The sequence below is a fragment of the Salvia hispanica genome, chromosome 4 (assembly GCF_029641045.1).
Source record: "Salvia hispanica isolate PSC_SH4W2 chromosome 4, Shi_PSC_v1, whole genome shotgun sequence".
Taxonomy (NCBI): Eukaryota; Viridiplantae; Streptophyta; class Magnoliopsida; order Lamiales; family Lamiaceae; genus Salvia; species Salvia hispanica.
In genome coordinates this window covers 15,048,804-15,068,365 of record NC_142695.1, presented here as the reverse complement: position 1 = coordinate 15,068,365, position 19,562 = coordinate 15,048,804, and the positions used below count along the sequence as shown (strand labels likewise).

General features: G+C 42.9%; 1 long non-coding RNA gene and 1 pseudogene across 1 annotated transcript; one reads left to right on the top strand and one right to left on the bottom strand.

Annotated features, from left to right (window-relative positions):
* The first annotated feature begins 3,361 nt into the window (after positions 1–3,361).
* LOC125195958 (uncharacterized) lies at positions 3,362–4,476 on the top strand. Its single transcript, XR_016128728.1, has 2 exons — positions 3,362–4,044; positions 4,152–4,476. It is a non-coding gene; the product is annotated as an uncharacterized LOC125195958 (long non-coding RNA).
* Positions 4,477–4,676: 200 nt separating this feature from the next.
* On the bottom strand, positions 4,677–9,684 carry LOC148927329 (uncharacterized; annotated as a pseudogene).
* Positions 9,685–19,562: the final 9,878 nt, after the last annotated feature.

Here is a 19,562-nt window from a genome sequence, read left to right as displayed (position 1 = left end):
AGTTGGTCTTCAGATCTAACAAAAGGAAACTCGACAGTACCGTTCTCAATGTTTTCTTTGATGAAGTGTCTATCCACCTCCACATGCTTAGTTCTGTCGTGTTGAACCGGGTTCTCTGAGATGCTGATAGCGGCCTTATTGTTGCAGTACAGTTGGCTCCTTTTTGGTGAGAAGTTAATTTCTTTCATTAACCTTCTGAGCCACAAAATTTCAGTCAAACCACTTTTAATTCCACAGAACTCTGCTTCTGCACTTGAGAGAGCTACCACCTTTTGTTTCTTACTTTTCCAAGTCACCAAATTCCCACCAACAAAGGTAAAGTAACCGGCTGTAGATTCCCCGTCGTTCGGATTTTAGCCCAATCAGCATTTGTATAGCCGTGGATTTCAAGGTGTTCATTCTTTGAGAACATCACTCCATGCCCTGTTGTCCCTTTCAAGTACCGGCAAATCCTGAGTGTTGCCTCCATATGGTCTGCTTGTGGCTTGTGATAAACTGGCTTACAATCCCGACTGCATAAGCAATATCAGGCCTAGTGTAGGAGAGGTAAATGAGTTTTCCAACCAGTCATTGGTATCGACTTCGGTCAGCTAACTCGACTCCATCATCGATCTTCAGTCCATGGTTGATTGCCATGGGGGTGTCCGCTGGTTTACACTCTAGTAGGCCCGTTTCTGCCAGAATGTCTAAAATATACTTCCTCTGTCTCAGGAATATCCCCTTCGGAGATCTGAGCACTTCGATCCCAAGAAAGTATTTAAGATCTCCCAAATCCTTCATCTCGAATTCTTGAAATATGTTCTTCTTCAGACTTTCAATCTCCTCGAGGTCGTCACCTATAATGATCATATCATCCACATATATAATCAGGCAGGTGATTCTATCACCTCGTTTCTTTAGAAACAATGTATGATCTGAATTGCTCTGCTTATACCCATATCCCTTCATTGCTCCTGTGAATCTTCCGAACCACACTCTCGGAGACTGTTTAAGCCCATATAGAGTCTTCTTCAAGCGACACCCTCCTCCCATTTTAAAGTCTGTGGCAAATCCTGAAGGTGCTTCCATGTAGACTTCTTCTTCCTTCCTCAATTCTCCATGAAGAAAGGCATTTGTCACATCAAACTGGTGTAATGGCCAATCTTTGTTTGCTGCTATAGATAGTAATACGCGGACTGTATCCATCTTGGCAACTGGAGAGAATGTTTCTGAGTAATCCACTTCATACGTTTGAGTGAACCCTTTTGCTATGTGTCACGACCGCACTTACTAATTATAGCAAGATTGGCTATATCGTGACTAAATATAAGGTAAAAGAAAAATGTGAAACATTTGACAAAACGAGACAACCTGAATGGGAAAGGAAAAACAAACATTGACATAATAAGGCGGCTTGAATTAGGTACTCATGGTGAGTTCAAAGGTCTCGCAAAATAATCAGAGTAGTGAGAGATACTGGTACTCGTTCAACAGTATCGAAAATCCTAACTTAATAGAAAGAAAGTACATTGCAGCGGAAATGCCCAAGACAATATAACATGTATGGAGACACGATGTATTGTGCCTTCTAACTACTTATTAGCATTTTCCATTCTCCTCTCAACACCGCCGTCCCTCGATCACATTCAACCTGCACGTTAGAAAAATAAACATGCAGGGCTTAGTACTTGGTATACTCAGTGGACATAGTGCCAAAATAGTTCTATTTTAAATTTGTCAATGCCACAGTTGAGTGATCACGGGGTTTTACTTAAAAGACCCGAGTCACTAAATACTTTTCTTTTCGTTAAGATTTTGATTGCGCAATCACATCACATAACTATACCATATCTGAACATGTGTGAACCGGGAATGTGGCCACATTCCACGACGGTCACTGGACCGGCCAACTCTTATGTTAGCTCACGTTCCCCTTATGTGTACACTGGTCCAAGTAGGGTTTGCGGCCCTACTGGGACCCGAATTCGATTTAACTTAGTTGGCATAGCCAAGCAGATAGGTAAGCATAAAACAAAACATGACATGACAACATACTTGAATAAAGAATAACATTTTCATACTAAAGTCACGTTTTGAAAGAAATGCCCACCTCAAAAGCTAAAGCTCTTTCCGTAATTTCCTTAACTTGGCCTTAGATGACGTTCGTAGACGTCCCTTTAGGAAATAACATAGTACTTAATTAGACTTTGATAAATCAATTAAGCTTAAACGTGGATGCATCCTAAGTGCGTGCTCTTTTATTCTTTTCCTTAAATTTTTCTAGAAAAGTTCTAGAATTCTTGAATATTAATTAAATCAGTAGATTTAATTAATTTGGAAAAAATATATGCTTAACTAGAGGGTGTTACCTCCTATGCCATTTATTCAAGCACTAAAATAGACTCGAGGTCTATTCATCATTTCAGAAATAATTAGCGTACCATAAATTATTCGAGCGCTAATACTAAAGTCCGGAAATTAAATTTATCATCGTGGAATTAATTAGCGGACCATTACTTAACCTCAATTATTTGATTGAGCAACATAGGTGGACTCATGATTTAATTAGGCTAAAGCCAAACTCCTACTTTATTTTAATTATTATTAGCCCAACTTCTTAGATTATTAAAAGAATTAGTCCATTCTCTATATAAAACCTTAGCCCATGTATTTAATTAATAGAAGCCCAAATGAAAGAAAAAGGAGAGGCCCAATTTACTTCCTTCTCTCAAAACCATCGGCCTCTCTCTCTCAATTCACAATTCAACTAAAATCCCCAATTTCAACCCTAGATTAGAAGGGAGGCGGCGGCGTCTCTTCCTCACGCCCCTCTCTCGCCGGCGGTTCGCCGGCTTCGCCGTTCGCTGCTCCGGTCGGCGCCTCCTCTGCGTCTCCGGCGGCGCACGGCGCCCTCCCTAACTCGTCTCCGATGCTCGACACGTAGACCCACCGCCGCTCGTCGCCATTCGTCACTCTCATCCTCGGCGAAATTTCGGAGTTCCGTCGGTGGGAACCCCTTCTCCAACATGTTTCTCTCCCTCCGTCGAGTTCGGAGAAGTCCTCGGCTGCCCGACGAGCAGGGCTGCCGCCTGCTGCGTCGCTCGGCGCCGGCTCCAGCCATCTCCGCCTTTCCTCTCCGGCGAAAAGGCATCGCCTTTCTCCCTCCGTCTCTCTGTCCTGCTCACTCCACCGCCAGCTTCTAGCTCTGGGCGATGATGAGCCGGCGTCAACTCCGTCACACGGCCAGCGACGCCGTCTCGACGCCCCTCCGCCGTTCACTGCTGCTGCGCGGCGAGGCTCGAGGCGCCGCCATTTCGCGCTACTGCTCCTGCAGTGCCATCGCCGGTGGTCTCTGAGGCGGCCCCTCGGCCTTAAATTAAGTCTTCTTTCTTTCATTATTTAGCTTATGTTGTGGCTTTATTTGACAGTAGCTAAGCTTAGTTGTTACTTGATGATCTGACTTTATTAGGAGAGGTCTGCTCTAAATCCTAAATCTTTTATAAAAAGCATTAGATAAGTATTGTTGTTATGAAATCTTAAGTTTAAGAGGAAAGTAACGTTTTCTTCTGTTCCATTTCATAAAAGGTCATAAAAGGGCATGTTTGAGCTTTGTGTGCTACTGTTCTTCTCTCATTTCTAGTATGTCAAGATTTTGAAGGGGCTCTAACATGCTTGGGGTTTTAGTTACTATATGATGATGTGAGTAAATCATATGGGAGAAGAATGGAGATGTATTACCTATGCAGTAGCTACTGGTTCTGCTCCTAGAACTCAATATCTCCTACTCTCAACTTACTATGTTGCTGGGAAATCTTAAGGTGTGTAGGAGGGTGATCAAGGGTGGTGTGGAGGGGATTTTATAGGCAAGAGTGTGTACTCGTGAAGCCTTAATTGAAGCTGTTGTATTTTCTTGTTATTTTCCTGCAGCAAATCTCCCTTTTCTTTGATCTTTTGCAGCAACTTTAACTGAAATTTGGTGGTAATGCATTTATGTTATTTGTTGGTTTTTGCAGGAGCTTGTTGGGAGATCAGGAGCTGCAGCTGCCCTTGCCCCTTTTTGGCAAGGTATTTGGTCTATATTAGAAAGTTTGCTGCTCCCTTTTCTTTACTTGGGAGACAGTTAGTCTCAGTACATGCAAGGTCTTTATTTGATCTTGTTTTTCATGTTATAGGTGCATCAGAAGAGATGCTCGCTCGTACTTGACTTATTTCAAACCAAAAGGGCCGAGCCAAAGGGCTTGGGCCTGAGGAGAAAGTCCGAAAGTGGAAGCTACACTACATAGAAATATAGTTTTCTTCTAAGCTCTAGGCCCATACTTGTATATTTTGTACTAGCATTCAAAATTCCTTTTTCTTAAATTCATAAACTCACATGTATTTAATTATGTAAGCTAAAGTGTAGTTTGGAAAGTAGTTGAACTTTCTAGTTAGGAAATGAACTCTTCATATCCTTCCACGTTAGTTATGTTTCATAAATATATGGAATTGCTTTGGTTCGTTCCGACTCTCACTACTTTTTACTTCGCAACTAATCAACACTTAAGTAAACACAAAGCAACGAGTTCTTATTTATATCAACGTAACAAGAGAGTGATGCATTTCAAAGTTGGTGAACTTTTACAACTTAACCAAAAAAAACGAGCGGGTATTACATTCCACCCTCCTTAACGAAAATTTCGTCCCGAAATTTGCTTATGTCACTCGAAAAGCTCTGGGTACTTTTCCTTCATTTTGTCTTCCAATTCCCACGTAGCTTCCTCGTGACCATGATGCTTCCATAAAACTTTCACTGTTACAACAGATTTATTCCTCAACTCCTTGACCTTCCGGTCCAAGATTGACTCTGGTTTCTCTTCAAAGCTTAAGTCTGGCTCCAAAACTATTTCCTCTTGGTGGACTATGTGTTTTGGGTCGAACACATATTTCCTCAATTGTGACACCTGAAAAACATTGTGCACATTCCCGAAACTCGGCGGAAGTGTCAATCTATACGCCACAGGACCGACTTCTTCTAGAATTTCGTAGGGTCCGATAAAACGTGGTCTTAGCTTGCCCTTGACGTCGAATCTCGTAATCCCTTTAGACGGGGATACCTTCAGAAACACTTTGTCTCCCGCCTTGAACCGCAGATTAGTTCGACGAGCATCTGCGTAAGACTTCTGTCTATCTTGAGCTTCCTTGATCCTTTCACGGATCTGACAGACGATCTCTATCATCTCCTCTACAGAATCCGGTCCAAGCGTCTTTTTCTCACCGACTTCATCCCAGTAAAGCGGTGATCTACATTTCTTTCCACACAGTGCTTCATACAGGGCCATGTTTATAGTTGTCTGGTAACTGTTGTTGTAAGCAAACTCTATGAGTGGTAACACTGGCTCCTACTTTCCTCCACGATCGAGCAATACGGCTCTCAGCATATCTTCCAAAGTCTGGATCGTTCTTTCAGACTGCCCATCTGTCTGTGGATGGAATGTAGTACTGAAATTCAATCTAGTGCCCAGCTCTTGCTGCAGGCTTATCCAAAATCTAGAAGTAAATTTTGGATCACGGTCAGATGTGATTGTTACTGGTATTCCATGTAAGCGTATGATCTCTTGCACATAGATCTGAGCTAACTTGTCCGATCCGTAAGTGATACGAACTGGTACGAAGTGAGCGCTTTTGGTGAGGCGATCTATAATCACCCAAATAGTTATATTTCCCCGTTGGGACTTTGGCAATCCTGTCACGAAATCCATCGCAATGTGCTCCCATTTTCACTTGGGAATTTCTAGGGGTTGCAATTTTCCATAGGGTCGTTGATGTAAAGCCTTCACTTGTTGACATGCTAGGCATCTTTCTACAAACGAGGTTATGCTCCTCTTCATGCCGTCCCACCAAAACTGTTTCTTCATATCTTGATACATTTTCGTACCTCCTGGGTGGGCAGTGTAGGGTGTCTCATGCGCTTCACTCATGATCTCACTTCTGAGTGCCTCGTCATTGGGTACCCACAATCTTCCTTCAAAAGTGATGGCATTATCCGCCTCCTCGCGGTAACTCTCTTCTTTTCCCGTCCTCACTTTAAGACGAATTTTCTCCAATGCTTCGTCACTCCTTTGAGCCTCAACTATTCTGGCCCTTAAATCTGGTTCAATCACTAAGGTGGCGATCCTACTCTCCACCGTCTCCGGTGCTCTTACTACTTCCAGTCGCATCTTAGCAAACTCGCGTAGGAGCTCCTCATTCTGCGTGAGAAAAGTGGCCAATTGGGGCGTAGCCTTTCTGCTCAAGGCATCTGCCACTACATTCGCCTTGCCTGGGTGGTAATTTATACCACAGTCATAATCTTTGACTAATTCGAGCCATCTGCGTTGTCGCATGTTCAAATCTTTCTGCTCGAAAAAGTACTTAAGGCTCTTGTGGTCCGTGAAGATCTCACATCGAACTCCGTAGAGGTGATGTCTCCAAATCTTCAAGGCATGTACCACTGCCGCCAATTCCAAGTCATGTGTTGGGTAGTTCAACTCGTGCGGCCTCAATTGGAGTGACGCATATGCAATCACCTTGCCATTCTGCATTAATACGCATCTGAGTCCGATTTTTGATGTATCTGTATACACCATATAACCTGCTCCTGGTGCTGGCACGGCTATGACTGGTGCGGTGGTCAATTTTTCTTTTAACAACTAGAAGCTTGCCTCACACTCCGGCGTGCAATTGACCTTAGCTCCCTTCTTGAGCTGTTGAGTCATTGGTCTGGCTATTTTAGAAAATCCCTCAATAAACCTTCGGTAGTATCCAGCCAAACCTAAGAAACTTCAAATTTCATTAGGTGTTGTTGGTGACTGCCAACGTTGTACTGCTTCCACCTTTGTAGGGTCCACTCGGATCCCTTCTGCCGTTACTACATGTCCAAGGAAAATTCACCTCGTTAAGCCAGAACTCACATTTGCTAACTTAGCATAGAGCTTCTCGGCTCTTAACGCCTCCAATGTGGTTCTCAGATGTTCCTCGTGTTCCTTCTCGTTCTTCGAGTAGATGAGCACATCATCTATAAAGACTAGGACGAACTTGTCCAAGTACGGGTGGAACACGCGGTTCATTAGGTCCATGAACACAGCCGGGGCATTTGTAAGCCCAAAAGGCATTACAGTGAACTCGTAATGGCCATATCTGGTGTACATCGTCTGGTCGGACCTTCAGTTGGTGATAGCCTGATCTCAAGTCCATTTTTGAGAATACACCAGCCCCTCGAAGTTGGTCAAAAAGGTCATCAATCCTCGGCAGAAGATACTTGTTCTTGAGCGTCAACTTGTTCAACTCTCGGTAGTCGATACACATTCTCAGTGTTCCGTCCTTCTTCTTTACGAAGAGTACTGGTGCGCCCCATGGTGATACACTGGGTCGAATGAAGCCCAGGTCTAGTAGTTCCTGTAACTGTATCTTGAGTTCTTCTAACTCTTTAGGCGCCATTCTGTATGGTGCCTTCGATACTGGGGCCGATCCTGGCTCGAGATCAATTGTAAATTCCAATTGTCTGTCTAGCGGCAATCCTGGTAGTGCGTCAGGAAAGACATCTGGAAATTCTCATACCACTGCTACATTCTCTATCTTTCGGTCCTCTTTCTCTTCTCCATTCAGATACACGAGGTATGCAGGGCATCCTTTCCTTATCATAGTGGTTGCTTGTAGTGCAGAAATTATGGACTTTCGTCGCCTCATGGAGATTCCGTGAAAGATTGTGGGTTCCTTCCCTGGGTATTGCAGCGAGATCTTCCTTTCCTTACAAAGAATGGTAGCGTAGTTTTCGGCTAACCAATCCATTCCCAATATGATGTCGACGCTCCACATCAACATCACATGCAAATTGTGAGCCACTAACTTAAGGTTTCCCATAGTGAATTCTACGTTAGTGCAAGTTCGTGAGATATCTATAAGGCCTCCTACGGGTGAGGACACCCTCGTCTTATGTTCGATTGCATCAGTGGGCAGTTCTAAAGTATTCACGCAAGGTGCTGATATGAATGAGTGTGATGCACCAGTATCAAAAAAAATGGCAATAGGTATGTTGAGGAGAGTTCCCATACCTGCCAGATTGCCCTGCTCCTGGTTCCCTTGCTCCATCTTAGGCTGCTTCTATCTCAGTGCAAAAGCTCTAGCCTGAGTGGGAAGCCTCTGCCGTAACTGCCGCTGGTGTTGTGGAGCTTGGGGTAGGGCCGCTTTTCCTTTCGGCTTAGCTTGAAGTGCCCGCAGTTGCGGACGCTGCCCCTGATAGTTCTGTCTCCCTCTTACTCCAGCATTCTTATCCGGGCATTCTCTAGAGAAATGTCCGCCCTTGCCACAGTAGAAGCACCTATCAAGCCCTGCACTCCCCATGATGATTCTTTGAGCACTTAGCACAGGGAGGAGCCTTAGGTCGATACTCCACCATCTGATTCAGAGCGGCTTGCCTTCCACCATTCTGTGGTGGCCTCAGAGCAAGTTGCTGTCTCTTAGTCTCATTTGGGGCACGATCTCCATCCCACTTCCTTTTCTCTCGGAAGTTTTGTTGTTGCTGAGGTGGTGTTGCGGCAACAGGCACAGTTGACCTCTCTTTGGGCATGGCTGCCTCAATATCCAAAGCTCGACTCAGTGATTCGGGGTATGATAACCCTCCAAGGCTTGCCAAGGCCATCCTTATTTCGTACCTCAGACCGGCACAAAACTTATCAGCCATCTTTTCATCAGTATCAACTTGATCAGGTGCATAGCGAGACATGTCGCAGAACATTCTGTCATACTCAGTAACGGACATCCGTCCTTGTTTCAGATTATAGAACTCCACTTCCTTGTTCTTACGGTAACTCTTCGGAATATCCAAATCCCTGCGCAAACGCCATGTGCGGTTGTACAGCTCACTGAAGGAAGTCAAGTCCACCGGGTGGAGAAACAGCTGTTGCACCTCAGGGTGGGGCTCCACTGGAGGTGGGGGTATCTCGGGTGGAGGTCCGACAAGTGGTGGAACAAACTCTATCCCCAAGTCTGTGAGGCTACCGATTTGTGGCTCGTCCTCGTCGGGATCATCCTCTCCCATCATGCACCCCTCCAGATCCTCCTCGGGATCCTCATCGGTGTCCTCTCCTTCGGGGTCCTCCCCACTAGTCTCATCTTCGTCTGAACTCTCCTCCTTTGGGTCCTCGTCAGCATCCTTATCTCCCGTGCTGCTCCCCATAGACTCGGTCTCATCACTCGAGTCGGGAGTGCTCTCCACTCGGCCCCTCTTGTGTGTGGGAGCCCGGGATGACTGTCCCTCCTCAAATATCCCGTCCGCACCTTGCATGAGGGCCAATGGTGGCAATCTGCGAAACCTCTCACTACCGGGTGCCTGCGTCTCTGGTGGGGCCCATCGCCGAAATGGTAACACCCTGCTGAGACCGCGCTCAGAAATCCGGGCATATCCCCAACAGACTCATAGGTGGGTGGCCGAGATGAAGTGTACAACTTGGCGGTGGCCGCCATCCATCTCCACCACTCCTCGGGAAATAAATCCACGAGTCTCATAATGCCCTCATAGGCCCTTACCCCATATCGGTTGGCCTCATCCCACAATTTCGCATAGTGGACCACAAACTCCACTAGTGTATCCCCATGGCAGCGACAGTAAGTCCGATAGTAGCGAACGACTTCCTCGGGATCTGCACCAGCACGGAGTGGCCTACGGTGGGTATAGCGCTGGCATGTCATCTGCACGAAAGGGTAGGATCTCAATATCGCGAGAAGGGAGAATATATATAGTGTAACAGTAATATACATCATGTGAAAGATATAGTACTAGCCGTCGTATCAAGAGATCAGTGGTGATTCCAAGTGGAAAGTAGAACATATAACTATTTGTTTTGAGTAACACGAGGGTCCTCAAAATGGACGTGTCCTCGTTGGAATATAGAGGTCGTAATATAATAGGTCGTAGTTCGCATTTATTATTCCATATTTCTTTAAAAATTAGGGGTTCTCCCTAACTTGGATGTTCCCATTGATTCCATCGCTTTTGAAAGAGGTGAAAGAGTTGTCATTCACAACTACTTGTTCTTAAGCATTCTAGCCTAATATACTTTCTTAGGCGCTCTAGATTCACATGCATAGTCCCAGATACGTATTATTAAAATCATCACCATAAGTTCAAAGATCACAAAGTTGATCATGCATAACACATTACACTTGGCATCCAAATGCAACTCATAAAGTTTCATGAAAGATACATTTTCTTCAAAAAGGTTGCATAGTTTTTGCATGACTAAAAAAAAATTTTCCTTTAGAAAATTTTAAGAAACATAGGTATTTACCTTCTTTACTGCAGTTGAACGTGACGAGGCGAGGTGTTGAGTTTCCTTAAGTTTAATATTTTAGTCATGTTCTAGTCTAGTACTATCATTCGAGACTAAGGCTTGGAAGAAGGTTCTTGGGTCCAGAGCGAAAGAACGGTGCTCTGATACCACTCTGTCACGACCGCACTTACTAATTATAGCAAGATTGGCTATATCGTGACTAAATATAAGGTAAAAGAAAAACGTGAAACATTTGACAAAACGAGACAACCTGAATGGGAAAGGAAAAACAAACATTGACATAATAAGGCGGCTTGAATTAGGTACTCATAGTGAGTTCAAAGGTTCATCGCAAAATAATCAGAGTAGTGAGAGATACTGGTACTCGTTCAACAGTATCGAAAATCCTAACTTAATAGAAAGGAAGTACATTGCAGCGGAAATGTCCAAGACAATACAACATGTATGGAGACACGATGTATTGGGCCTTCTAACTACTTATTAGAATTTACCAGTATCTCTCACTACTCTAATTATTTTGCGATGAACCTTTGAACTCACTATGAGTACCTAATTCAAGCCGCCTTATTATGTCAATGTTTGTTTTTCCTTTCCCATTCAGGTTGTCTCGTTTTGTCAAATGTTTCACGTTTTTCTTTTACCTTATATTTAGTCACGATATAGCCAATCTTGCTATAATTAGTAAGTGTGGTCGTGACACTATGAGTCTGGCTTTACATCTCTCTATCGACCCATAAGGTTTTCTCTTGATAGTGAACACCCAACGACATCCTACTGGTCATTTCCCTTGCGGTATTGTACACTTTTCCCAAGTGAGATTCTGATTCAGTGCATCTATCTCCTTTTTCATAGCTTCCCTCCAGTGCTTGTGCCTCATTGCTTCCTCCCATGATTGTGGGATTTCCTCTTCTTCGTATAAAGCATCTTCAAATGCCTGAGCCATCTCTGATAGGTGCCCCTTCACTAGATTCACCGCAGAATATCGTGCTTTCCTATTAATCTTCTTTGTTGTATACCGCTTTGGTGGAACTCCTCTGTTTGGTCTTGGAGGAAGTATGTATCTACCTGTATCTGGATCTATTCCTTCCACTTCTACTATCCCACCAATATCTCCTGTTTCACTGTCAGACCCTTCTACAACCTCGGCGTCAGTAGGAATCATAATTGTATCCATAGGTATGTGTGTACTTACATTGGTTTCCGCATTGGAGAGTTTGTCGAAACATTGTCACCTTCCATGATGGATTCTACTACATCAGGGACTTGCTCAGCGGTACTGCTTACTGCCTTCTTTGGTAGGTCCACCACAGGATTACTTGGCATTGGCATTGAAATCCAGCTTAGTGGGTCTCTCTCGTTATTATCCTGATTACTACTCTCCCCCTGACCGCTAAGATGGATGAATAAATATTCGGTCTCAAGGAAATTGCAGTTAATTGTAGTGAACATGCGGTTCGACTTGGGGTCAAAACATCTATACCCTTTCTGATTAACCCCATATCCCACAAATACACACTTGACAACACATGGAGATAACTTGGTTCTTTCATGTTTAGGAATGTGTACAAAGACAGAGCATCCAAAGACACGAGGTTCAAGGGTCAAGGGTGGGGGAATGTTTGTAAGAGTGGATAAAACCTGTAACGGAGTTTGATGTTGGAGAATAGTAGTGGGTAACCGGTTTAAGAGGTAAGCTGAAGTGGCAATGGCCTCAGGCCAGAAATGTTCTAGGGTTTTTTACTCTAGTAGCAAGGATCGGGTCATTTCAAGGAGGGTCGATTTTTCCTTTCTGCTACACTATTTTTTTCAGGAGTATATGCACTGGTGGTTTGATGAATGAGGCCTTTTTCGTGGAAGAATTGTTTCATACCAGAATTGACGAACTCCCTTCCCCCCCTCCCAATTATCTGAACGAAGAATTTTAACTGTCTGCTGAAATTGGGTTTGTATGAGGTTATAGAAGTGGGAGAAATGAGTCAAATTTTTGTTTTATAAAATATACCCAAGTCATGCATGTACAGTCATCAACAAAGACTAAGCAGTATCTAAAACCTTGCCCCCCAGTAATTGGTGCAGGCCCCCATACGTTAGAGTGCACAAAGGAAAATAAGGATTCAACTCGAGTATTACTTAAAGGATAAAAGTTACGATGACCTTTAGATAAAAAAAAAAAAAAAACAAGTTTCGCAATACATATCATGCTTAGGAACAATATCAGGAAATAATAATTTTAATTAACCCGTGGAAGGATGCCCCAGACGTCGATGCCAAAGCCAAGCTTTCCGATCAGCAGACCCGTGAGTTAGCATGACAGTTCCTTTTTGAGCTATCTCATCCACGTAGTACAATCCATCGCGTTCAGTGCCACGCTCAATAATCTCCCCTTTCGGATATCCTGCAATAAACAAAAGTGTGGTTGCATTAGCAAAGTACAGTTCAACTCCTTTGTGACATGGCTAATTGACAATAATTTATGAGACATGGATGGAATGTAAAGACAATTTGATAATTTCAGAGTCGGTGATATCTTTACGGTCCCAGCCCCCTCAACTTTTGTAAACTCGCCATTGGTTGTCTGAATATGAGATTTCTAAGGCTTTTGAATTCCCTCAAGGTCTGATGGATCATAAGTAATTGTATCAGTAGCACCACAGTCAAATATCCACCTATTATTTTTCTCATGATCACTATACATATTGCATGCAATTCTGAGTTTTTCGAGGGGTTGAAATCTATTTTCACATGAAATCTGGGCATTTTCACAGCAAATAGAAGTATACGGGTCAGTTTGCAATTGATGGGGTAAAACATGCAAATTATCAGAAGCTTGGGGTTCAATTTGTAATGAGTGGGGTGAGATATGCAATTTATTAGGAGTATGAGGATTTATCCTAAAGTAATCCCCTAACCCCAACTTACCTTCTTCACCCGCCGTCGTCTTACTATTCCCCATTTCGTTCATCTGCCCAATTCGCTATCACGGTTCCGCCGGCGAAATTGGTCGTTCCGGTCAAGCTTGTTGGCCGAACTGCTCCGTGTGTTTCCCCTTTGTTGCTGCTCCGAGCTTGTGCAACCTCTCGGTTTCCCTCGGTGGTGATAGCATGGTTTCCTCCGTCCCCCAATTGTCCTCCAATGGCCGCCGCAGCATGACCGCCGCCGCGGTTCCAGGGCGTGCGAGCAGATGTCGGTGCTGGAGGTTTGTCGTGCTTCTCTTCCCACCACTCTGGGTATTCAATCAATTCAAAACAAGATTCTTTGGTGTGTTTCTTCCGTTTGCAGTATGAGCACACTAATATCGACTTATCTTCATCATCATTTCGTCGGTTCCAGCCTCCTCCACCGCGATTGCTGCCGCCCCGCGAACCGCCGTGAGATCCGTGGCTGGGCATCGATCTCCCTCGTACAGCGAATCCAGCGCCGATACCATCTGTGGTGGCTCCGGTTCCTGGCTGTAGAACCTGAGACCGCGTCTCCTCTCGCCGGACCAGGTTGTAAGCTTGATCAACCGAGGGAAGTGGCTCCATTTTGACTATTTCCCTCTTGGTTGATTCATATTTGTTATCAATTGCAATCAAGAATTGAAACAACCTCTGTTCTTGGATGAATTGGTCGTGAATCACCATATCTTCAGGGTATTTCATGGGATTTTGTCGTTTTTGATCTATTGACAACTAGAGATGTTGTAGAGTACTCCATGTTTCTTCTAGTGACTGACTTCCTGTTTCACCACTCCCATATGTCACTGCCAATGCATCCCAGATGTGTTTAGCCGTTGGTTGCTTGGAAACCCGACCAGCCAGTCGTGGTTCGATATTCTGTGTGAGCCATGTAAGTACGCAATGATCTGCTTGTTGCCATTCCGGAAAGGTTGGATCGGTTCGTGGCGGGGGAGGCGGCACTCCAATCATGTGAGAAACCATTCCCCTGCTGCTTATCGCTGTTAGAGTTTCTATACAAGTTTTTATTATTCTATGAATAATAAATAAGTGTTTCTTGCTAAGTCCACTCTTGAAATTAATAAGAAATTAATTAATTAAGTCCATAGCAGACATTAATTAATTAATGGACATTTTTATCTTAAGCGCAGGAAATGAAAGTTAAAACAGAAACCCGGATTACTTATAATTTCGGATTTGGATGGGGAGAGTTCAATATTACTTCTGTAGTGGCTGCTCGTAATATTCCAATTAAAGCTTATATTAAATTGTGAGTTCAGTGTAGTTAGTAAAAAGTAAATTGGATGAGCCCATATCCAAAATCTTCCATAGATCCCTGTCTGGGCCCAAAAGGAACTTAATATAAATAGGAGAATAAAGGAGACACAAAATAACATAATTATTATTGCTCAAATTTTCGTCCCCCTCTATAGAGAGGAGTTTGAATTTTCCTCTCCTCCATGGAGTAGAATTTCTGTCTTCTTTATTTAAGTCCTAGTATTCTAGTGAGATCAGCCCACATTGATGTTGGTGTACAGTTCGGGAACCAGAGAGAAGATCCGTGGTCTAGTATTCAAAGTGTTACGTGGAGAAGTCGCTAGCCATCATCAATTCTTTGGAGAATTAATAAGGTATTATTTCTGCTCTGTAGAAAAGCATGTTTTAGGTTTCTATATACTTAAAGCATGATCAATTCAAGTTATGAGCTTGATACATGTGAGAATTACGCGAATAGATTTTATCTAAATAATCTGCTAAGTAGATCTGATTATTATGTGATTTATTTGTTCGATTAATTATTAAATTATGAAATTTGAAAACGCGCGCTTCCGCTGCTAGTTTCTTCAATTGGTATCAGAGCCAGTCTTTGGCTTTGATTATTTAGATTTAAATTTCGCGAAATTCATGTATGCATGTATTATTTGATTACGAAGCATGTTCTTGTTTTTTATTGTTTATTTTATGCATGATGAACTCAAGAACGATCGAATCAAAAGAACTTGAATTTTCGATCGTACGAGGCATACGATTCGTCGGCGCTTGCGCCGAGACGAATCGCACAACATGCGATTCGTAGTGGGAGTATTGCGGCGGCGATCTTTCGGCGACGTGAAAATGGGCGGGGGCTCGTCCACACCGCCGCCTGACCGCGAAGCTCGAGGAACTCCGGCGCTGCGGAGATTGACGGCGGAGAAGGATAGCGAAGCTCGCATCTTGTCCGAGAGCAGCGGCTGATCCTCCATCGGCACTATAACCCTAACCTAACCCTAAACAAAACCCTAGTTGAACCCTAATCCGCGCGGCGCCGGACCGGAGCTGCACCGCCACGCGCGGATTCTGCTGGTTCACGGCAGGTTGACATCGGCGGAGGGAGATCTGCTGGAACATCGCGGCGACAGCCGCGGGCTGGTTGATGTTGGCAGAGGGAGTCGCGGAGTTTTCAAGCCGGAGAGGGAAGAGGAAGCGGGGCGCCTCGCGCGCGGGCCGCCGGCAAAAAGCTGGACGGCGAACTCGCTGTTTCGGCGAGCGTATCGCCGGCACATCTTCATTGCGTTGATTCGTGCAAACCTCGAACAACGAGATATCGATGAATGATTATTCTGATGATTATTTAATTCCTAAATTAAAAATATCATTAAAAATAATTTAATTTAATGAAATAAAATATTTTGGGAAGATTTCCCTAGATTTTAGGAATATTTTAATTATTTTCTATATCTATGGAATATTTTATATCCTAGATGATATAGATAAGAACAATTTTATAGATTCTTAAATATTATATATATAGAATCCTAATTAGGATAGATATGTAAGATTACATTAAATAATATAATTATTTTCTTCCTAATCTTGAACATGGATATATTTTGAATTTAATTTTTCATGTCTAATTAAGATTTAAATAATGTACTTTATTTTAGATATATCTTATAGTACTAAATGAATAAGAATTAAATTCTAGAATTAATTAATTCCTAAACTAAGATACTAAAGATAATAAAAGATTTAATTATCTAGTGAATTCATAAATACCAACAGAATTTAATTAGTCTTAATTTTCTTTAAGGCTAAAGGATAATTAATTAAAAACCATAACCCAAATATCTAAGCGATAGTTATGAACTTAAAGTTTATATATGGTCTTCATCGGTTGGACTGCCAAATTTTGTGAAGCTAGTTTCTAATATTATCGTCACCCACTCTGTGGGGACAATAAACCTACGAAACAGTAAGTTCATAAGGGCGGACTTCTCACATAATAAATAGAATGAAATAGAAAGTGCTTCCTAATATTATCACCACTTGCTCTGTGGGGACAATTATCCTAAGGAACTACGAGTTTCAGGGTTCAATCAGAATTTATGAGATAACTTGATTTTGTTATCAGCACATGAACATTGTCATGGGAGTGTGTTGTAGAAATAAAGTTCTGTAATGCTAAATCTGATGGTCGTGCTTAGGCAACATTAGGCGGCCATGCCATTTTGTGGTCTCTGGACTATTCGTCGGTGTTGTGACCAGTAAAATTGCCAAAATTTTAATGTGTATTAACCTCCTCTGGAGGGTACAAATTTTTAATTTTGATGTTGTAAGATTTTGAAAAGTTTTATGGTTAATCTACTCAATTTACTTACATAAGTTTATGACAAATTGTAAATTTTTCTGTTTGCAGTGCAATAAAAACCGTCAAGATGTCTTTTAATCCTCTTTCTGCAATACTCAAAGAAAACAAACTCGAGGGCCAAAATTACATAGAATGAAAACAAAATTTGGATATCGTTCTCACAGCAGAAGAGTACAAGTTTGTGGGAGTTCAGAATGCGCATAAACGGTGGCATAAGGCGAATGAGATGACTAAGTGCTACATGTTGGCATCTATGTCTTCAGTACTCAAGCATCAGCATTCTGCCATGGCGACTGCCGCCGAGATTATGCAATATCTTGCAAATCTTTTTGGTACTCAGAATCGAACGGCTAAGTCTCAAGCGTTTTGGAGTATCATGAGGAAGACTATGAAGGAAGGCACATCTGTGAGGCAACATGTCCTCGAGATGATGAGTCACCTCAACCAGATTGAGGTTTTGGGAGGGACGATTGATCCCGAGTCCCAGATTACTATAATCCTTCAGAGTCTTCCCCCTAGCTTCTAGCAGTTCAAGCTCAATTTCGAGATGAACAAGCGGGATTACACTTTGGCTGAGCTGCTGACTGAGCTTCAGTCGGCGGAGGACCTCATGGTTCAGGCTAAGGTAGCTATGCTGAGTTTGGCACCTAATTCCTTTGGCTCTAAGCCTCGCGCAGGAAAGAAAAAGGCACCAAACCCAGTTGCAGCTAAGAATGCTAAGGGAAAGAAGAAGAAGAAGGCCAATAAAAAGCCTACTGAAAAATGCTTCAAGTGTGGAGAGAAAGGTCATTGGAAGCCAGACTGTCCTAAAAAGGGCAAGGCTACAGGTATGCACCATGCTCTAATAGTCGAGTCATGTTTGACTTCGACATCTACTCATACGTGGGTTATTGATACTGGAGCAACTGATCATATATGTTTTGATCCTAACTTAATGCAGGTGACAAGATGGTTACATGATCGTGAGATCGAAGTCCAGCTGGGCGATGCTACTAAAGTGGCGGTCGTTGCAGTGGGAGACGTTTATTTACGTTTTAGGAGTGATTGATTTTTTATTTTGAAGAATGTTTTGTTGATACCTTCTTGTTGAAGAAATTTAATTTCAGTTTCTAAATTGTCTTTTGATGGATATTCGATTTCTTTTAATGACAATTGCGTTATTAAGAAAGATGGTTCTTATATCTGTCGTGGTACCATGGAAAACAATCTATACACAATCACTTCTACACAGTTTAATCAACGTAAATCAGAACTCAATGCTACATTGAAAGTTACAAAGAAAAGAAAAGAACCTTCAATTTCAATGAACGAAACGTACTTATGGCACCTTAGACTTGATCATGCCAACGAAAGAAGGATTCATGCTATGGTTGATCAAGATCTTATTAAAGGTCTTGAGAAGGAACCGTTTTCAAAATGTGAATCCTGTTTGGAAGGCAATATGACTAAGAGACCTTTTAGGTCAAAGGGTAATAGGGCCAAGGAAGTACTTGAGCTCGTTCATACTGATGTGTGTGGATCAATGTCAACCGAGGCAAGGGGTGGTTTTCGATACTTCATCAACTTCATTGATGACTTCTCGAAAATTGGATACTTCTATTTGATGCGCTACAAGTCTAAAACTTTTGACTAGTTCAAGGAGTTTAAGGCTAATGTAGAGACGCGTCATGACAAGAGTATCAAATGCCTGCAATCTGATCGCGGAGGCGAGTACCTATGTGCCGAGTGTTTGTACTACCTATCAGCGTCGGGAATTAAATCCCGATTGACTGCGCCGGGCACACCCCAGCAGAATGGCGTAGCTGAAAGAAGGAATAGGACCTTGTTAAAATGGTCCGATCGATGATGAGTTATACACGGTTACCAATTTCTTTTTGGGGACATGTCTTGCTATCAGCAAGCCATATATTAGACGATTTATCTTCTAAATCAGTTCCTACTACCCCATATGAGTTGTGGACTGGGCGTAAGCCCAATCTAGAACATCTCAAAGTGTGGGGTTGTCCGGCTCATGTATTGGAAAAGGATCCAACTAAGCTGGAATCTAGGATGGAGGTATGTGTATTTATAGGTTACTCTAGAGGATCGAAAGCTTATGAATTCTATAGTCTCCGAGATAAGAAAGTCATTGTGAGCACACATGCCACATTCTTAGAAGAAGAGTTTGTAATGAATCATAAGTCCAGGAGTGAGATAGCTCTTGAAGAGCTAACTTCAGTCACAAGTTCTATTAACCAAGAACAAGTACCTAGTGTAACAACAATTCCAGAAATTTCAACTACAACTCCAAATGTTGTAGTACCGCGTCGCAGTGGGAGGGTCTCTCATGAGCCCGAAAGATACATTGGTTTGGGAGAGTGTATAGATCACTCCTCGGACAACAATGTACTTGATCCCTGGAATCTTGCAGAGGCGCATGCAGATGTCGATCATTGCGAATGGGTGAAAGCAATGGATTTGGAACTACAATCAATGGTAGACAAAGACGTCTATGATTTTTCTATCCTACCCGAAGGTTGTACTGCCATTGGGAGCAAGTGGATAAACAAATGTAAACGTGGACCCGATGGACGAGTTAAAGTCTTTAAGGCAAGACTAGTGGCTAAGGGGTATACCAAAGGGAAGGCATCGATTACGATGAGACCTTCTCCCCATTAGCCATGCTCAAATCGATCCGTATTCTTTTTTCTATAACAGCTTGCATGGATTGGG